We start from the raw sequence: 19,419 nt of genomic DNA, 5'->3' as shown, positions 1-19,419 counted from the left end.
GTTTTTATGCTATAATTACTCAAAGATGCATACCTATAGCTGGAGATCTGTAGAAAGTAAAGAAGTTAGTACTTAGGGCATTAGGTATATATCTCTCTTCTTGCATCCCCTTATGTGCCCAATATTATCTTCAGTGCTCCTTCTGGCTTAACTTCTTTGCTCTCTAAAAGTCTATCTAAACTTGTTGCTCTGCACGCTTGGGGAACTTATCAACTACCCTCCAAAATAACTCAAAATTCAAGAACTAATAACATTACCAGGGCTTGGCTTGACATGTTACTAATTCTTAGAAGTTCACTGTTTTTCCTTTTTCCCCTTGTTTTTCCGCTTCTATCTCCTCTGAACCTCGCACAACCAGTACATGCTGCGTCAATAGCTTCTCCATTCCACGTCAACTCTCTCTTCCCTACCCTTAACTCTTTTATTTCAAGAACTTAAATTAATTTAAAGTTTTCTTTATACTTCAAATTTTCCTAAAATTATCACAAAAAGCTTTAAAGGAACTGACTCAATCATTTTTGACACAGATAAAAGATTCTTGCCTGAACTTAAAAGCCATGTCAAAGCTGATTTTCTTCACATGATTTGGATAAACAAATGGGTTAGATTTTTACCACAATGTAGGCCTATTTTTAGAGTCAAATACCAAGACCACTTCAACAGAGAGGGATGTACCTACTTTATGTAGAAATGTGGTGGTTTTGTGGCCTAGACAAGTTTTCATTCAAATGACTAACCTTCTTATGTAAGTTGGCCGTGGGTGACCTAAACTGCCCCCTGCAATTTAATCTGAATAGTAATCTTATGATCCACACTGAGCAAGAAGACATTGACAGACTCTGTCCATAAAATTAGAATACAGTAAACTGTATTACAGCAGGAAACCCAGTTTTCCTGATAAAATATAAATCTGCATCAGCACTGAATTTAAGAAAACCTAAATTATCTTCCCTGTGTCATCCTGAGTTAATTCTCTTACAGTCTCCCTTAATGCTCTCCCCTTCTCCAACTGGAGCTTTGTTCCTAGTTTCTTCATGGTATTGTGAAACAAGACAATGTCTCATAAAGCATATTGGGGACCCCAAATTACTCCTCTCCAGGACTAAAGGTAGAATGAAATAGGGAGCAATACTTCTATATTGTACATTTTTCTGTCAGTCTAAATTATGAGGTTATAAACTTTATAGTTTCACATTTTTTTCTACTCTCTATTATCCACATTTTGATCATTTTATAAGAATGCATAAAAGGAAGAAAACAAGAAAGAAGTTAGAATAAGTAGGATTTTTTGGTTCTTTTTAGCATTTCTGGATTAAGGTTTGAAGGGCACTTTAAGTAACAATTTAAATAAATTTTTTTAAACCTATAAATTTAATTTATTCATTCTATCTTGTCCTCATTTCCGTGGCTAAATGAAGGTTTAATAGTACACTTGTAAAGCCTGTTTACTGAGACTATATTGACAGGACAAACTCAGATTATTGCCTTATTTCACTTTACCAATTCTACCAGTCCTCCTCTCCCTCCCTCCTTTCCTCCCCCCCACCCTCTTTCTCTCCTGCTCTGGTGACACACATCTAATTTCTGACTTCCAATTACATTTAGTATCTAAAATTCACTACAGAATACGATAACTACCTTAGAATTACAAATAAGAATCTTAATAGCAAAACTGGAAAAAAATTTTATATTTGCGCTGTCCCATTCCTATAAGGATACTAAGGATACTGGATGCTGGCCTTATTACAAAAATTGAAAAATTTTAGAGATATTAAAAAGAATCAGCGGTTACTCAGTGAATCCCATTGGAAAGTGCTTCTTTGAGACTGGATATTACCATGTAGACTAGTAATTATCAAAATTTTTTGATCTCATGATCCCTTTAGACTTTTAAAATTGAGATTTTGTTTCTCTTTGTTTTCAAAGAGATTTTTGTTTATGTGGGTTATATTTATCAATATTTACCATATTAGAAATTAAAACTGAGAAATTTAAAAAATATTTATTCGTTTAACAACAATAACAAACCTACTGCATGTTAACATAAATAACACATTTTTGATGAAATGCAACTATTTTCCAAACAAAACAAAATAATTAGTGAGAGGAGTGACGCTGAAGTTTTGCAAGTCTCTTTAAAATCTGGCTGAATAGAAGACAGCTGGGTTCTTGTATCTGTTTCAACTTTTTATCTCTTGCTTTATGTTGTTTTGGTTGAAGTATAAGTAGAAAATCTAGACTCACACAGATATGTAGTTGGAAAAGGGAAGAGTATTTTAATAGCATTTTCAGGTAACTGTGGCTTGCCTTTTCTAATACTATACCAAAAACTGGCATGCAGTTGCTCCTTAAAAGTAAGTAAATTGTGGAATTTGACACCACTTCAATAAACTTTTCATACTCTGTTAAGTTAAAAATCATTGGTCTACCTTGCCCTTTGAACGGATCTTTTTACCCATATGCATGACTTTGGGGCACTCTGCATTGATCATTTAGGAAAAAATGGTTCACTTAGTTTTGCAGATCTTCTAAACACTGACACTTTTCATTACATAATATCAAAAATTCACATTCATTAATCTTCAGAAAGTCTTGATCATCAGAAAAGTCTTTAAGTACTGGGAAGCTGTCAAGCTCCATGTGGCAGATTCAAGTTTTCCAAAATACTGATCTTTGTTTTGGATCTTAAATTTTATCATCGTCAATAAATACTGTTGTGTTTTTCCCCTTAAGAGACAGGTTTGTGTCTTTTTTTTTCCAGAAAATGGATCACCTGTGGCTAGTCAGGAAATCCCCTATGCTCACCATCACCCTTTTTAAGAGAAGAGAAGACAAGCAGGAGATAACATATGACTCTTCTTTCTGGTGAATTATTTCCTTTAGCCTAAGGTTTGCAAACAGCCCTTCTGCTGCCTCACTCTCAGTCTCAGCAGCACCAGGGGCTAAGCACAGGGGTTATTCTAACTCTGCTCCATCACACTTAACTGATAACAACGTAATAAGTTCCTTAAAGGCATGACTGACTTAACATTTTTTATCAACTATTCCTTGATAAAGGTAACACTTTTCTTTGCAGAAGAACTAATTTTAGTTTGGGAAGCAATTCCTATGATGGTTCCACCTTGCTTCTCCCTTCCACATCACTAGTACACAGTCTGCACTGCACCTGATCACTTGTGCCATGCAACAGCAGGCAGAGCAGATCATTTCGTTTTCCTTCACTTTTTAGATATGCATTAGAAGAAATAAGTCCCATAATTGCCACATTGGGCCAAGCACAGCTAAAGCAACTATATGGTTTGGGTAACTGAATGGAATGTTATGAATGATGCCATGTTAAGATGACAAATGGCAGTCAATCACAGCTTGCTCTTCAATCCTAATAGACCACTCACATCTACAGTTCATACTCTTACCTAAACAGAAAAACAGAAAATACTCAAAATAAAATAATTCATTTATATACTCATCCTTAGAAGGAAAAAAAGGGGGTCTATATGCAAGTTTTCTTAAACAGTCAAGCACTGTGCAAATTTAAGAAAAGTGTAAGAAAATATAAGTCTGGCACTTAAAACATAGCCATGGTGTTGTATAAATGATCAAAACTCAAGATCCTTTTTGTATCTCATGTTCCTGTTACTGGTAGAAAAACAAACTATACTAAGAATTAATCTCAAACACTATGTAATACTCTATCTTCTTGTTATATTTAGTACCTCTTCCTATATTAATATACCCCCCATGCCTGCCTCTTTTTGAATTGAATCTCATCGCTTTCCTTTAGGGGCAGCTGCTGTGGGGAAAGAAGTAGAGCTTTTAAAAGAATGTGATTCTTAGAGGAGAAAGGAAAAAAAAAGTAAATAGCTTACCACTATTGAGAGATCAGTTTCTGGGGTTTTCACAATTGGTTATACTGCCAATACTGTGTCATTATCTCACTATACGAGAGTAGAAGGCGGCAGACTGCATTAAAAAATAAAACTTATCAAGAGTTTGGCAGCATTAAAAATTTTTTTAATAGCTCTACCTCTCTCCACAGTATCAAATGGAATAGAACACAGACCTAAATTTGCATCTTTTCTGAATTGTGACCTGTTTGAACCACAAATCACTGAGCTTACAGTGAAAACTATCAAGGAGATAATATGTGCAGGCTTCTCTAAAGAATCCTATCAGTCACTCACTGCTAAGTCACCAAGCCAATTCAGTCAGCTAGGTCCTGACACAACTCAGCTGACTTACATGAGAGGTGAAAAACCTTTCTTGTTATCAAAAAACCAATGACCTCAAATGAGTAAGGGGAAACAAACAACTAAAATATGAGACTGTAAAGCAGTAAAAGGAAGCATTTTGCATTTTCTCTTCAATACAATCAACACAAATAGAACGTACATCCTTCTTGTCTAAATCTAGTCCATTTCTGAAAATGTGTTGGATGGCAAATTTCCACATAACGGAGACTATATTCTGATTTTAAGTGGAAAAAGAATAATTCAGTTCAAGCCCATCTAAAACTCCCAATTAATTTCCCCCAATATTAAGTATTCTTAAGCCCCCCTATACAATCCACCAAAATTTTCTAAATTAAAACTAAACATACAAAATCATTTAATATTTAATAAACTTGTTAGTAAATACATTTGTGCATATATACGGTATTAGATACAAGTTACATTTTCCTTTTCTACTGCAAACGTGTTCTATAATTTAAAGAAACAATTATCTGTTAAAGATGCATTATGAATGCAAATAGCACAACAAAATAAAATTAACTATGAGGTTTCAAAAACTAACATCACTTTCATAATTTTATTTTTTCTCACAAATAGGTAAAAATCATATGTATAGTACATCAGAACATGTGCACAGCCAAGTTTATATCTTTTAACTTTTTGTCTTTTGTCTCTCAGCCTTTATCATTTCCTAACATAAGAGCTTTTCTAATCCTCCTAGGCTCACCTACTTTTCACAGCCTTTTCCATTATCTTAAAAGATAATTGGAGCTTCCCTGGTGGCACAGTGGTTAAGAATCCGCCTGCCAATGCAGGGGACACGGGTTCGAGCCCTGGTCCGGGAAGATCCCACATGCCACGGAGCAACTAAACCTGTGCGCCACAACTACTGAGCTTGCGCTCTAGAGCCCATGAGCCACAACTACTGAAGCCCGCGTGCCACAACTACTGAAGCCTGTGTGCCTAGAGCCCGTGCTCCGCAACAAGAGAAGCCACCACAATGAGAAGCCCACGCTTCGCAACAAAGAGTAGCCCCCGCTCACCGCACCTAGAGAAAGCCTGTGCGCAGCAACAAAGACCCAATGCAGCCAAAAATAAATAAATAAATTTATTTTAAAAAAAGATATTTTAAAAAAAAGATAAAGATAATTTAGATTGCATGAAACCTTTAAACAACATTATCACGAAACACAATCCTGTTGTGAAAACAACTGATTCACGGACAATAGTCTACTCCATATTCTCTCACTCAGATTAATGTGCAACTTAATGTTTTTGGCCGGAACATACATGCAAGTTTCTTTCAATGATATTTCAATGTGAATAGTCAATTTTAAGTTAAAAATTTCCAAGAGATAGTAGCAAATATTTAAATGGTGAGAGTTCAGATATCAAGGGATACATTTCACATTATAGACAGTAAAGAGAAAAAAAAGAATATAGGGAAGCAAATAATGATGAGAACCAAGTGGGAGAAGAAATTTAAAAAATAAAGGTCAACAGGATAAGAAATGCATAGAAGAGGAAGAAGGAGACCCTTTGGGAAACAAATCAGAGTTGAAAGATCTTGAAGGTCAGTAAATCACACTTCCTCAATTCATAGATTAATAAAATGAGGCTCAGAGATATAAAATTACTTGTTCAAAGTGACACATCTAGCACAGTTATCTTAGAATTTAGTCTGATATATAAACTAGGATTTTTTCTAGCATATCATAAAGCTTCTCCTTGTTTTTTTGTTTCATTTGGTTTTGGTTGTAATTCAGTAAGTATTTATGCACTGTGTGTAAAGCACTGTACTCAATGCTGGCGATCTAATAGTGAACAAGACAGACCAAGCCACTGAACTCATGGAATTTAAATTTAGTTGAGGGGTCAAATACTGTACAATTAGCATACGATTAAACAATTATGATAAACACTATAAAGAAGCAGTATAGGGTGCTGTGGGAGCACAGAATGAGAGCTATGGACTTAGTCTGGGGCATTATTGCAGCTGGGAGCATGGTTACTGGTGTGTCAGTATGGAGAGGAGTATAAGTATTAGCATTTCAGACAAATGAAATCACAGGCCCAAAAGCCCTTGAGGAATAAAGTGGTTCTGCTCCTCTAACAATATGAAAAGGAGGCCCCTATGACTGATGCATGGGGAACAAGAAGGTAAGTGCAGAGTTAGGGGGCTGGTGAAACAGTCCAGGCCAAGAACACCCAGAGACCTATAAACCAAGTTAAGGACGTTGATCTTGATCCTAGGAAGGAAAGGAAGCCCCCGAAAGGTTTTAACAGGAGAGTGACACCACTGATTTGCATTTGTGTGAAGAGGTGAATGGGGGTTTCATTTACTGAGATTAAGAATTCTGGAAGAAGATTAGGTTTGAGGGAGAAGCTGATGAATTTAGTTTGGGTCACATCAGGAAAAAAAGAAATCAGTCAAAAGCTAGATCTGTCTATCTAGGTCTAAAGCTTCTAACCTTGGCCTACAAAAGAACCCGGAATTACTTCAAGAGGTCCACAAATGCCTTATTCAAGTTTCATTTCAAGAAATACATGACAGCTACTAGGAAAAAATGGCAGACTGAACATATAATTTCAGTCCTTCTCAAAACCCCACTGAAACTACAGTAAAGATAAATTTATATTTATATGTAGAGACAGTGACGATAACCCACAATGACAGAGAAAACAGAAATAGAGAGGAAATAAGTAAAATTTTAGAAACTATAAAGAATACACTCAAGTGGTAACTGACTTAACCAGGCCTGAGAAAATTGAATCCTGAGATAAGAGTGAGAAAAGGTAAGAACCAACCCAATTTATACTAGAGAATCCTCAAAAAGTTCAGGGATAGGCCAGCACTAGGTATCTCTCAATGGGGAGAAGGGGTGGTCTAAAACAAGAACTGGGTAAAACTGATTTAAGAATGAGAGTCCCCACAAACATAGAAAATAAACTTATTGTTACCAAAGGGGAAAGGTGGCGGGTGGGGGGAGCAGGGGGAGAAATTAGGAATTTGGGAGTAACATATACACATGACTGTATATAAAACAGATAAACAACAAGGACCTACTGTTTAGCACAGGGAACTATATCAATATTTTGTAATAACCTATATGGGAAAAGAATCTGAAAAAGAATATATATATAATATGTAAATATATATATAATCACTTTGCTGTGTACCTGAAACTAACACAACATTATAAATCAACTGTACTTCAATTAAAAAAAAAAAGATGAATCAGAGTCCCAAGATTCTCTCTCTGACTATTTAATGGGTAACTATCTCCCCAAGCCAGGTAAAAGAACAGAGATTTGCTTGCTTGGAAGGGTAAAATAAGGGGTGGACTAAAGGATGACTGTCACAGTTGAGAAGAACATCCTGGAAACGTTCAAGGAATGCTTAGAAGTGCTTCCTCCAAAGTTCTTTTCACCCCCCATTTGACTCTCATAACAGGCAGATAGACTTGTACTCACCAGGCAGGCAATTAGAAGAGCACTCTTTGGGAATCAGATCAGCTCAAGAGGAAAGAATCAAAGATACTAACCAAAGGGGCTCTCCCAACAAACAGCCCACCCAGATCACCTTACGGTAAAGCCCTCAGTGGACAAGGCCCAACTTCATACTCAGATCTTCCAAGCAATTTTCTTATAATCCATTCTTAATCTGGAGCAGACAAACAAGGATTACCAGAGATCAGAGGAAAGCCTCTAGCATGAGAAAATAGAGATCAAAACAAACAGAAAAAGGCAACTTGAAGGAGATACAAGTGATATAGGAGGAAAAAAACCAAAGAGCCACCATTATCCTCAAAGAGACATGAGAAGTAATGGCATCCATGAAACAAAAACAGGATACTCTTCATAAAAAACAACATTCATAGAACTAAAAAGAGCTTCTGATATTAAAAACACGATAGAAAAAAATATAAAACAAAATTCAACAGTACAAGTGGAAGATAAGGTTCAGAAAATAATCCCAGAAAGCAGAACAAAAAGACAAAGAGATGGAAAAGAAAAAAGGAATATTGAATAGTGATTTTAAAATATATATATATAGATAGATATAGATAGATAGATATAGATAACTATGATAAGGAAGTTGGGATGACTGTATATGATAGCTAAATCCTCATCTATCATAATAGAAAATCAACAAAAAGCTCTAAAACTGATGAATAAAAACGCAGCAGTATATGCATATTGTTTAGAATAAAGAGAAGTATAAATGCCAGAATAAAAACTAGAAGAGTCAGAAGTTCATGTCTCAGAAAAAGGGGACAGAGGTAAGGAAAACCAATATATTCTGTTAAGAAAGGGGCAGACAACCCAAATGAAAAATGGGCAAAAGACATGACTACCACTTCATAAAAAAGAGTATCAAAATGTCCACTTAACATGTAAAAAGTTGCCCAACTTTATTAATCATCAGGGAAATGCAAATTAAAACCACAGTGAGATATTACTACACACCCACCAGAATAGCTATAATGAAAAAGATACAGTGTTGGTGAGGATGTAAAGTAACTGCAGGTGGGAGTGTGAATTGGTAAAATCACTCTGGAAAACTGACAATATTTACTAAAACAGAACATATACATATCTAGCAATTCTACTCCTAGATATATACCCAAGAGAAATGTGGACACTTATTCAGCAAAAGACGTGTCAGAATGCACATGCAGCACTATTCTTAATAGTAAAAACTAGAAACAATCCAAAATGACCACAAACAGAATGGATAAATTGTGAAAATTTAGAAAATGGAATATTATATACCAATGAGTGAAAAAACAACTACATGTAACACCATATATAAAGCTCACAAATATTAAGCAAGAGAATTCAGACATAAAAGCTGTATAATGGCTTATAGAAAGTTCAAAAATGTAAAATTCACCTACAATATTAAAGTCAGCATCATAGTTACTCTTTGGATGTACAGTGACTGAGAAAGGACATAAGTGAGTTCCTGGGACGCTAGTAATGTTCTGTTTCTTCAGCAGGGTCCAAGTTACTCAGGTATGTTGTCTATGCAAATTCATCAAGCTATACACCAAGCTATAGGATTTGTGCACTTTTCTCTGTGTATTTCAATAAAATTTCAATAAAATTTATCTTTAAAAAGATTCTAGATCTTCTGTTTATAAGTTGTGTGACTTTGGTCAAATTACTCAGCCTAAGTAAACCTCAATTTCTTCATTTTTAAATAAGGATGACAAAGCAACTATTCTCTTAGGGATTTCTGTGAGGTTCAAATGAGATAATACACATCAAGTGCTTCACAAATGCCTCACACATACTAAGCACAGAATAAAAGTGTATTTGTTAGTATTATTACTAACCACTTGGGCATTAAAAAGGTAGGGGAAATCACTATATGGTCCCATTTTGAACAAATCTAACTCATATGAAACATGAATTTAGCTGTGTAGTCAGATGATTATATTCAAATCTGCTATTTACTATTTCCATGATTTGGGGCAAATGATTTAACCTCTCTGATACTCCTTTTCTCAATTATAAAAGAGAATAAGATCATCGTATTGTGTGTGTGCGTGTGTGTGTGTGTGTGTGTGTGTGTGTGTGTGTGTTTAGAGATAATTTTTAAAATAGATTAAAAGTGGAGGATAGTTCCAAACAAAGAGTGTTTGAAACTATGTAAATCTATCTATATTTTCATATGAGTATGTGTGAATGCATGAATTATTTTAAAATATGAAGGTAAGTAGTAGAAGAAGCCTCTAAAGGAGCTGAAAGTGGATGCCTGCATGGAACAGAAACTAGCTGCAGCAATGGGTAAGGAAGCTAGCCACTCTTTTGCATTTCAATCCTTGTAGTACCCACTTGTAACTATATACATCTACTACTTTAAGATTAAAATTTAACTCAAATAAAAATTAATTTAAAAAAGATTAAATTTTAAAATAACTTTATTCAATAAAAAATATATAGTTAGGTACTACCAAATTAGAAAATGATTAAAGGCAAGCTCCAAACTTAAGTTGATCAATTATCAAGCTGATGTACAAGAAACAAAACAAAGTTTAAAGCACTTCAGTACATCCATAATTCAACTTCTCTATCGTGGTACAGAGTGTGGGTGGCATAGAAATGCTAACTTTGAGTCCACAGATTCTTAACTTCCTCTATTAATAGTTAGAGGACCAAAAAAAAAAGAAAATAGAGAACCACCTGTTACTAGGGAAACACCTATTTTTAACTAGTTCAAGTCTACTTAAAGACGCTAGGAATCAAAAAAAGAAATGCCGGCTATAAGGCTTTAATATATATATAGCATTTGGAACATGGAGTTGAAACTTATACTCCTCATATGACTCTCTAAGGTTTTAATTTCCCCTGGAAGATAAGTAATAAAGTACTTCAATGTACAGGAAGGTGATACTAACTCACAGTGCCCTGGCACATACTGACCTCGGCTAGGATTCTTATATAGAGCTGCTTAGCATAACTCAACCCTGATTTTCAGCAGATTTGAATTGTTTACAAAGATCTTTGAGAAGAGACTACTAAAGCCAGAAATTTGGCAGTGAGGCTCACAGTCATGGCAGGACCTATGTCCCCAGCGTAGGTTATTTGATTAAGTTAACACACTAGAAAAAGCTGAGAACAATTTCTCAATTTCTGGCACAGGGAAGAAATTCTGGCTCAATAAATATTAGCTCTCATTATTGTTACTGTTATTGAGAGACATAATGGTGGAGCGGTTAAGAGCACAGACTCTGAGTAAGACTGCTTGATAAGGAATCCCATGGCTTACCAGCTGTGAGACTCTAGTCAAGATACTTAACCTCTCAGACCCTCAATTTTCTTACTTTTAAAATGGGAACAATATGGTTTCTACCTCACAGGGAAGTGGTGAGGATTAAATAAGAAATGTCGAGCACTTAGACAGTGTCTGGCATATTGTAAGACTTCAGTAAATGTAAGCTCTTATTATTCTTTTTACATCATGTATCTGAAATAATGGAGTCGTTTCTTAATCCAATTCAAAACTACTGATGCTAAAAATATTGAAATAAAATGAGGGGAAAAAACAACTTAAACTATGAATGATCTTCAGGATTATATGATATATATAAATAAATTTTTCCTTGGAAATATTCTGGGGAAAAAACCAAACTACACAGGTTTGCATCTGTTATCATTGGACAGGTTCTGGTAGATCACTGTGCCATGAATATACACAACATTCTTGATGCAAACTTTACAAAGGAAGAGCCAATAAACCTATAGCCACTTGGCCATAGAAACAATTATAAGCAGAAGTGAATGTAAGAGAAGAAACACATACTTGTTTTTGGACTGGTTTGGTCAAATTAATGTACATCATTTTTTTTTTTTAAGATTTTTTTATTGAGTGATTGATTGATTGACTGATTGCTATGTTGGGTCTTCGTGTCTGTGCGAGGGCTTTCTCTAGTTGTGGCAAGCGGGGGCCACTCTTCATCGCGGTGCGCGGGCCTCTCACTATCGCGGCCCCTCTTGTTGCGAAGCACAGGCTCCAGACGCACAGGCTCAGTAGTTGTGGCTCACGGGCTTAGTTGCTCCGTGGCATGTGGGATCCTCCCAGACCAGGGCGCGAACCCGTGTCCCCTGCATTGGCAGGCAGACTCCCAACCACTGCGCCACCAGGGAAGCCCTAATGTACATCATTTAAGTCAGCCTACCAATTACCTCTGGGGTGGGGGGGTAGCAGGGGGAGGGGAAAGAAGGGAGGAGGGGAGGGGAAGGGGGAGGAGAGGGGAAGGGGGAGGGGAAAGAGAGGGAGGAGAAAAAAGAAGATAATCTTTTTAATGGCACTGTTTTATTCTAACCAATTAGTTCAAATACTCTCAGTTCTATAAGCCTCTTACCACTGCACAGCTGATGGCTAAACTTGAGAGGAGCAATTAATCTTCATCTGTCTCTCTACATGTTTCAATTAGCACAAAAACATGTATATACTCCTCAAAAGCAATCACAAGAATGTAAAACAAAAAGAAATTTAGGGCTTCCCTGGTGGCGCAGTGGTTAAGAATCCACCTGCAAGTGCAGGGGACACGGGTTCGAGCCCTGGGCCGGGAAGATCCCACATGCCATGGAGCAACTAAGCCCGTGCACCACAACTACTGAGCCCCCATGCCACAACTACTGAAGCCCGCACGCCTACAGCCTGTGCTCCACAACGAAGAGAGTAGCCCCAGCTCACCACAACTAGAGAAAGCCTGAGTGCAGCAAAGAAGATCCAATGTAGCCAAAAATATATATATATATATAGATATATATATCTCTCTATATATACATATATATATATACACACATATAAAAAGAAATTTAGCAGGTGGTATTTTTTTCTTTTTTAAAAGAGTTGAATCCAAACTCAAAAGATTAAGGAATGGATAGTAAGATTGTCACTGGTTCTTAAAATTAAAGCCTCAGAGAAAACTCTCCCTCTCTTCAGGTGCTTTTCCAAAACTATCTGAACTCCTCTGTAGGTCCACAAACAAGAGATCCATTGTGTGGATCTGTAAATTGTGTGACATCTTTGAAACACAAGCACCAATTGGTATCACAAACAGTTTGTGTTTCCAAGGATACCAGGAACTTTAAATACCCTGCAGTTATACAAAGCCCAGGAGCACGACCTTCATAACAATACCAGGAGCCTGCACACTTTCTTTTTAGTCACTGTTTCCAGCAGAGAAAAGGCACTGATTCTGCCCCAATAATACTTCCAAATAATATTCTCAAGAACGTTCCTCAATCATTTAATTATTCATTTTTATATTCTCAACATAATGACAACAAAAAAGAGGATTAAGAATTTACATAGCCCTGTTAATAGAGAGATTCTCAAAAGGCCAGCCTAGGGTATCTTTAATGAAACCACACTACCGATTTTTAAAATGCAATGCACATAAACACTTCTGATTAATCTCTACAGTAATGTTCCTCTGTGTTACAGAGTACTCTTTTAGTAAAAGTAAAATAACTTCTTCCTTGTGTGCCTTTCCTGGAAAAGTTATTTTTCCTTAATATTAGCCTTTAGCTCACACATATGACTTTAGTATGTAAACTTGTTTATTCTAGCTAGAATAACTACAGCAAAATAGAAACACAGGCTAAGTGTGAGGTGATTATGATTAACTATATTATTGTTAAAAGTCAAATAAGTTTATAATCTTTTATAAAGGACTCTTTAAAAAGGTGGTAGTTTAGGGCTAAATTGTTATAAAAGGTTTATACTAAGCTCTTCTCTAATATCTGTCTATCCAGAGTTAAACCTAAATACTTATATTATCTTTACATCAACTTTATTTGTGAAATGCTTTCCATTAATTACGTGTGCCATTGAGATTTTGAACAGTTCCAGAGTTATTTTTCTATTTAGGAGATAAATATTTTAAGCAAGTATTTCTCCAAATGCAGGCCGGAAACGTACAAGGAAAATTGGGAGAACTCACGAAGACTGCAGCGAGAGAGTTCCCAAGAGCTGTTTATCGAGGATGGAAGCAAGCAGGGAGTTCGAAGCTGTAAGAATGAAAAGCCATACCTTGTGGTTTTTCTCCATTATACTACCTCACATTTGGACCGTTACAATGCCAAGATTACAGGGCAAAGAAAGAGACTCTCTATTTAGTCATTTTTGTATTTTTTTAAAAATAACAATGTTGATGATTTTTTAAAGAAATAACATCGTTATTTTTTAAAAAAATAACTCCTCTCGGGGAAGGTTGTATTGGGTTGGCCAAAAAGTTTGTTCGAGTTTTTCTGTTAGAGGTTATGGAAAACCTCGAACGAACTTTTTGGCCAACCCAATATTAGATGCCCGTTTATCTTAATTCAAGTTATTAGATGCCTACTTATCTTAATTCAAGTTATTAAGTACTGAGCTTATTTTAGGGCGCTTATACATTGCTTGGTACTTTTGAAGATATATATTACATTGTTTTAATCCTTAGAAAAGTCAGAATCTTAGTGAAGAAAAAAATTATTTATGCAAGTGACTTATTTAACCATTCATAAAATCCTTTTTAATAAAAGTAATGTAAAGAATGATGTATGTAAAGGCTCAACTACATCATGCTCAAACTACAGGATAGAGATATAAAATCTAAAGTTTTTTTAACTTTAGAAAGCCCCTTGAGCTTTATATAAGTCCCTTAGAGCCTCCAAAAGTAAGAAATATTGCCTAGTCATCAGTGTCCACATGACAATTAACGAGGAAGGGTAGAGAAAAGTTATCTATTAAATTTAGCAAGGCACTGGTGCAAATCTGAAGCAAAAGAAAGTTTAAAGTACAATTCTAGATGGCAATAATTACAACAAAGAACCAGATCATGGGTTCTGTGCCGTCCAACCATAAAACTGAATTTTGTGACCATGTACATCTTGTATCAAGCCAAGATTTACACGCAGGTGCATTTCTTTGTCCAAGAGACGTCGATCATAAGATGTGATTAAACATATTTTGCTTATAATAAATCACAATTTATTCTGTCAAAACGGGCATCTACTAAAAGTAATTCTTTAAGTGGAATCATCTCACCTTATTGTAAAAGTACCTAATTTCACTGATTAAAAGCCAGTTTTATCATTAATGACAGTGCTTTCAAATTGTCAAATCTAGTCAAGAGTTTGAGACAAGTAGCTAAGAAGCTACTCAGTAACTCCTATAATTTCATACTTTCCATTATATCCAAGTAGGAAACAAGGAAGAGTGGGACAAAATGGCCAGGAGCCTATAGCAGGGCAAATGGAAGAAGCAATGTCCACTGAAGCAGACAGCAAAGAAAGAAATGGCAGGATACTACTACTATAGTTTAGGCATTGCAGACCAAAGACCAAACTGTATGTTTCTCTAGCATTGCAGACCAAAGACCAAACTGTATGTTTTCATAACTATGCCAAGAACAAGCACATGAAGATTATCTGCATCAAGAGGGTGAAGCATATGAACCTGCCCAATCTCTAGTGGTTTACTATATAAACTCTCAGTCCTACAATAAATTAGATAAACAAGATGGCATACATATTAATTTACTGATGACACAGAATTGAGTGGAATGGTACATATGATGGACACACAATAAGGGTCCAAAATTATCATGACAATTAAAAAAATGTGCTAAATTTAATAAGCTATAATTTATTGATAATATATTGTTTGCATTGTCTGATGTCCTTTATCATCTCTGAGAATTATTTTTAATGTAGTATTGTACCATATAGACGTACCAAAATTCGAGTGAATTTCTTATGTTGAAAATATAGGTTTGTGCCAATATTTCGATTTTATAAATAATTTCACAACAAATATACACTCAAAGTTTGTATGTATCTCTGATTGTTTCTTAGAATAAGCTGTAGAAATGTAATCATTGAATCAAAGGTTTACAGTTTTTAAGACTCTTATACACATTTTTCCAAACAATCCTTCAGAAAAATGTATGTACAAATTTATACTCTCCAATGCAGAAAATGAAGACATCCATTTCGACACATCTTAAAGAAAATGCATGTCATTTAAATCTATCAATTTTAAAGGGTAGAAAAATGTATGATCTTAAACATTTATTGAGTACTGTTTTAAGCAAATCATTGTGCTAGACATTAGGAAGAAAAGTACAGAGTCCATTGTGATAGACACATAATCAGATATTAGCAATACAATGTGATACACACAAAGAAAAACAAGAAGTGCGTGCTATGGGTAGACAGAGGGAATAATTATTAAATTTAACAGTTGCAGGTATCCAGAGATGGAACAGAAGATATTTTACTCTTATCAATGGTTAAGGATGGGGAGGACAACAACTTGACTGCAAACTTCTTGTAAATGATGGTATGTATGACTATTAGCAAACTAGGTCCAAAGTATACTAGATGCCTTTTTTTTTTTTTTTTTTTTTTAGAAATTTAAATTTATTTATTTATTTAGGCTGTGGTGGGTCTTCGTTTCCGTGCGAGGGCTTTCTCCAGTTGCGGAGAGCGGGGGCCACTCTTCACCGCAGTGCGCGGGCCTCTCACTGTCGCGGCCTCTCCCGTTGCGGAGCACAGGCTCCAGACGCGCAGGCTCAGCAGTTGTGGCTCACGGGCCTAGCCGCTCCGCGGCATGTGGGATCTTCCCAGACCAGGGCTCGAACCCGTGTCCCCTGCATTGGCAGGCGGACTCTTAACCACTGCGCCACCAGGGAAGCCCCTAGATGCCTTTTTATGTGATCATTTTTTTTAACTTTAGAAAGCCATTGTCAGCTAAATAAAGAATTTTTTTAAAGTTGTACTTGCATGCCTTAAAAAGTATATTTTAAAATCACACATATAAACGCAAACCCACTGGCCAATATTTTGTTACAGAGCCAAGCCTTATTTTAGAATGTAAGTCTATTGATTCATAGACTGCACAGTATTTTTGCACAAACCACACCCATTATATACCAACTATGATTTCCAGTTTTTTTTTTTATTTAATGAAAACCTGAAGACACTGATGAAATAACTGGAACACAAAGTCTTTCCAAACTTTTTCCCCAGTTTTTTATAGTTGATCATCAGATTAAGGACAATTATTTGTAAACAACCTCTGTTTATTCTTTCCAAAATATGAAAATTTAATTTAATGGAAACTTTTTGCATTCATACTTCATCAATTTACAAAACATGAAAATTTAATGTAATTCCAATAACAAAAATAAAACTGGCAGGTTTGAAAAGAAACATCATTTATTCTTGGTAAGCTTCCAACTTCACTGAAATGTATATAAGTGAGGGTGCATGTTGGAGAGCAGCTTTTTAGCCCCAAATGTCCAGGGCATCCTGAGCAACAGTCACAAGGTTTCACAGAAGGAATGGGGAGTTTGGGGGGATTAATCATATCACCTAATCCACCAAGTCTTTTATAAAATGCTCCAGCTATTTTAGCAATGCTACTTATTGAGGCTACAAAAAGACTTTAAATTATAGAAGAAATAAAATAATGAAAAATAATTTTATATGTAAGCTAACTTGTTTTTTCTTCTTTGGAAGATTCTAAAAAAGGCTTTGTATAAATCATTAATCGATTTTAAAATCTGACAGCAAAAGTCATAATGTTAAACAAAATGAAAATTTTTAATATTTAAAATATTGAAATAATATAATTCTAATCAACTTAATTAAGAATAAGATTTAGAGGGACTTTCCTGGTGGTCCAGTGGCTAAGATGTCACACTCCCAAAACAGGGGGCCCGGGTTCGATCCCTGGTCAGGGAACTAGATCCCACATGCCGCAACTAAAAAAGAGATCCTGCATGCTGCAACTAAAGATCCCGCACGCAGCAATGAAGATCCGGTGTGCCGCAACTAAGATCTGGCACAGCCAAATAATTAATTAATTAATTTTAAAAAAAGAATGAGATTTAGAAAAAGGATCCTAAAATCATAGAACCTACCATTACATTTCTCCCTTCCCTAAAACTAAAACTAAGAAGGAAACCTCCCTATTAAGTCCATTTTCTAAAGAACAACTGTCTTTCATATGTCTTTTGTTGGTTTACTATCATATCATATTTCATATTCAGGTTTAAATTTCTACCTGGCAAAAGACATTTTTCATGTCACTGTTTGACACAATTTGATTTATACTGAGCAGAAGTCTTAATGAGAACTCTAAAAATGTTAACAAAAGTTAAGACTGTAGAGGAAGATAAAACTAGAACATATACATACAAGATAAAAGACATCAATCTTTCTTGGATCTCCAAATGTGCTAAAACAAGTTTTATAAATTTATTTTTAAAATAACAAAATTAACATCTACTATGAAGGCAAAGCAAACCTCCCATTTCAGGCAATTTGTATCACCCAGTCTAAAATAGAAGATTTTTTTTCAGGAACTCAAATCACTAAAAGGCTGTTTGTGGCTGTACGCTACACTCTAAAGTCTAAAAAGCAATATAATGGTTATAAAATAAACAATATCTGTGATACCAAAACACATGTAATTTACCTGGGGAGACAGACATTTCTTTTATAGTAGCTTTATTGAAATATAATTCACATAGAATAAAATCAATGTATATAATTCAATGCTTTGTAGTATATTCACAGAACTGTGCAACTACCATCTCCATTGATTTTAGAACATTTTCATCACCTTGAAAAAAAGTTTCATCATGCTTTAACTATCATACTCAATCTTACCCTCTCAATTCTAAGCAACCACTAAGCTACTTTCTGCCTCCATTATATCTCGCTATTCTAGATATTTCACATGACTAGAATCACATAATATGTGGGCTTTGCATAACATTTTTAAGACTCATCTATGTTGTAGCGTATATTAGTACACCATTGCATGTATATACAAATTGGGTTATCCATTCATCAGCTGATACACATTTAAGTGGTTTCTGCCCTTTAGTTCTTATGAATAATGCTGCTATAAAAACATTCATGTACACATTTTTATACAGACATATGTTTTCACTTATCTTGGGTAGTTATCCAGAAGTCCATCTATTGAGTCATATGGTTATTCTATGTTTAATTGTTTGAAGGACTGCCAGGTTGTTTTCCAAAGCAGCTGCACCATTTTACATTCCTACCATCAGTATATGAGGGTTCCAATTTCTCTACATCCTCATTAATAGTTGTTATTATCTGAGTTTTTAATTCTTTTTTACGGAAACACGTAAGCTCTACTCTCTTAGCAAACTTCAATTGTACAATATAGTATTATCAACCATAGTCACCATGTTATACATAGATCCTCAGACCATATTCATATTATAACTGAAAGTTTGTATACTTTTACCAAACTCTCCCTATTTAGCCCAATCCTGACCCCTGGTAGCCATAATACTACTCTGTTTCTATGAACTCAACTTTCTTTTTATTTAAACTAGATTTACATATAAGTGATACCATTTAGTATTTGTCTTTCTCTGTTTGGTTTATTTCACTTAGGATAATGCCCTTCAACTTCATGCATATTTTTGCAAATAACAGGAGTTCCTTCTTTTTTAAAGCTGAAAAACATTCCATTATATATATATGTGTATGTGTGTGTGTTTATTTATTTCTTTATCCATTATCCGTAGACAGACATTTAGGTTGTTTCCATACCTTTGCTATCATGAATAATGCTGCACTGAACATGAGAGTACAGATATATCTTTGAGAAAATGATTTTGTTTCGTCTGGATAT

At 35.2% G+C, this 19,419-nt stretch overlaps 1 protein-coding gene across 4 annotated transcripts in view; it reads right to left on the bottom strand.

The window, feature by feature from the left end:
* RASAL2 (RAS protein activator like 2) overlaps positions 1-19,419 on the bottom strand; it is a 396,742-nt gene that overhangs the window by 205,074 nt on the left and 172,249 nt on the right. The window lies entirely within an intron of this gene.

Source organism: Balaenoptera acutorostrata, chromosome 1 (genome assembly GCF_949987535.1).
Source record: "Balaenoptera acutorostrata chromosome 1, mBalAcu1.1, whole genome shotgun sequence".
NCBI lineage: Eukaryota > Metazoa > Chordata > Mammalia > Artiodactyla > Balaenopteridae > Balaenoptera > Balaenoptera acutorostrata.
This window is presented reverse-complemented; position numbering and strand designations above follow the sequence as displayed.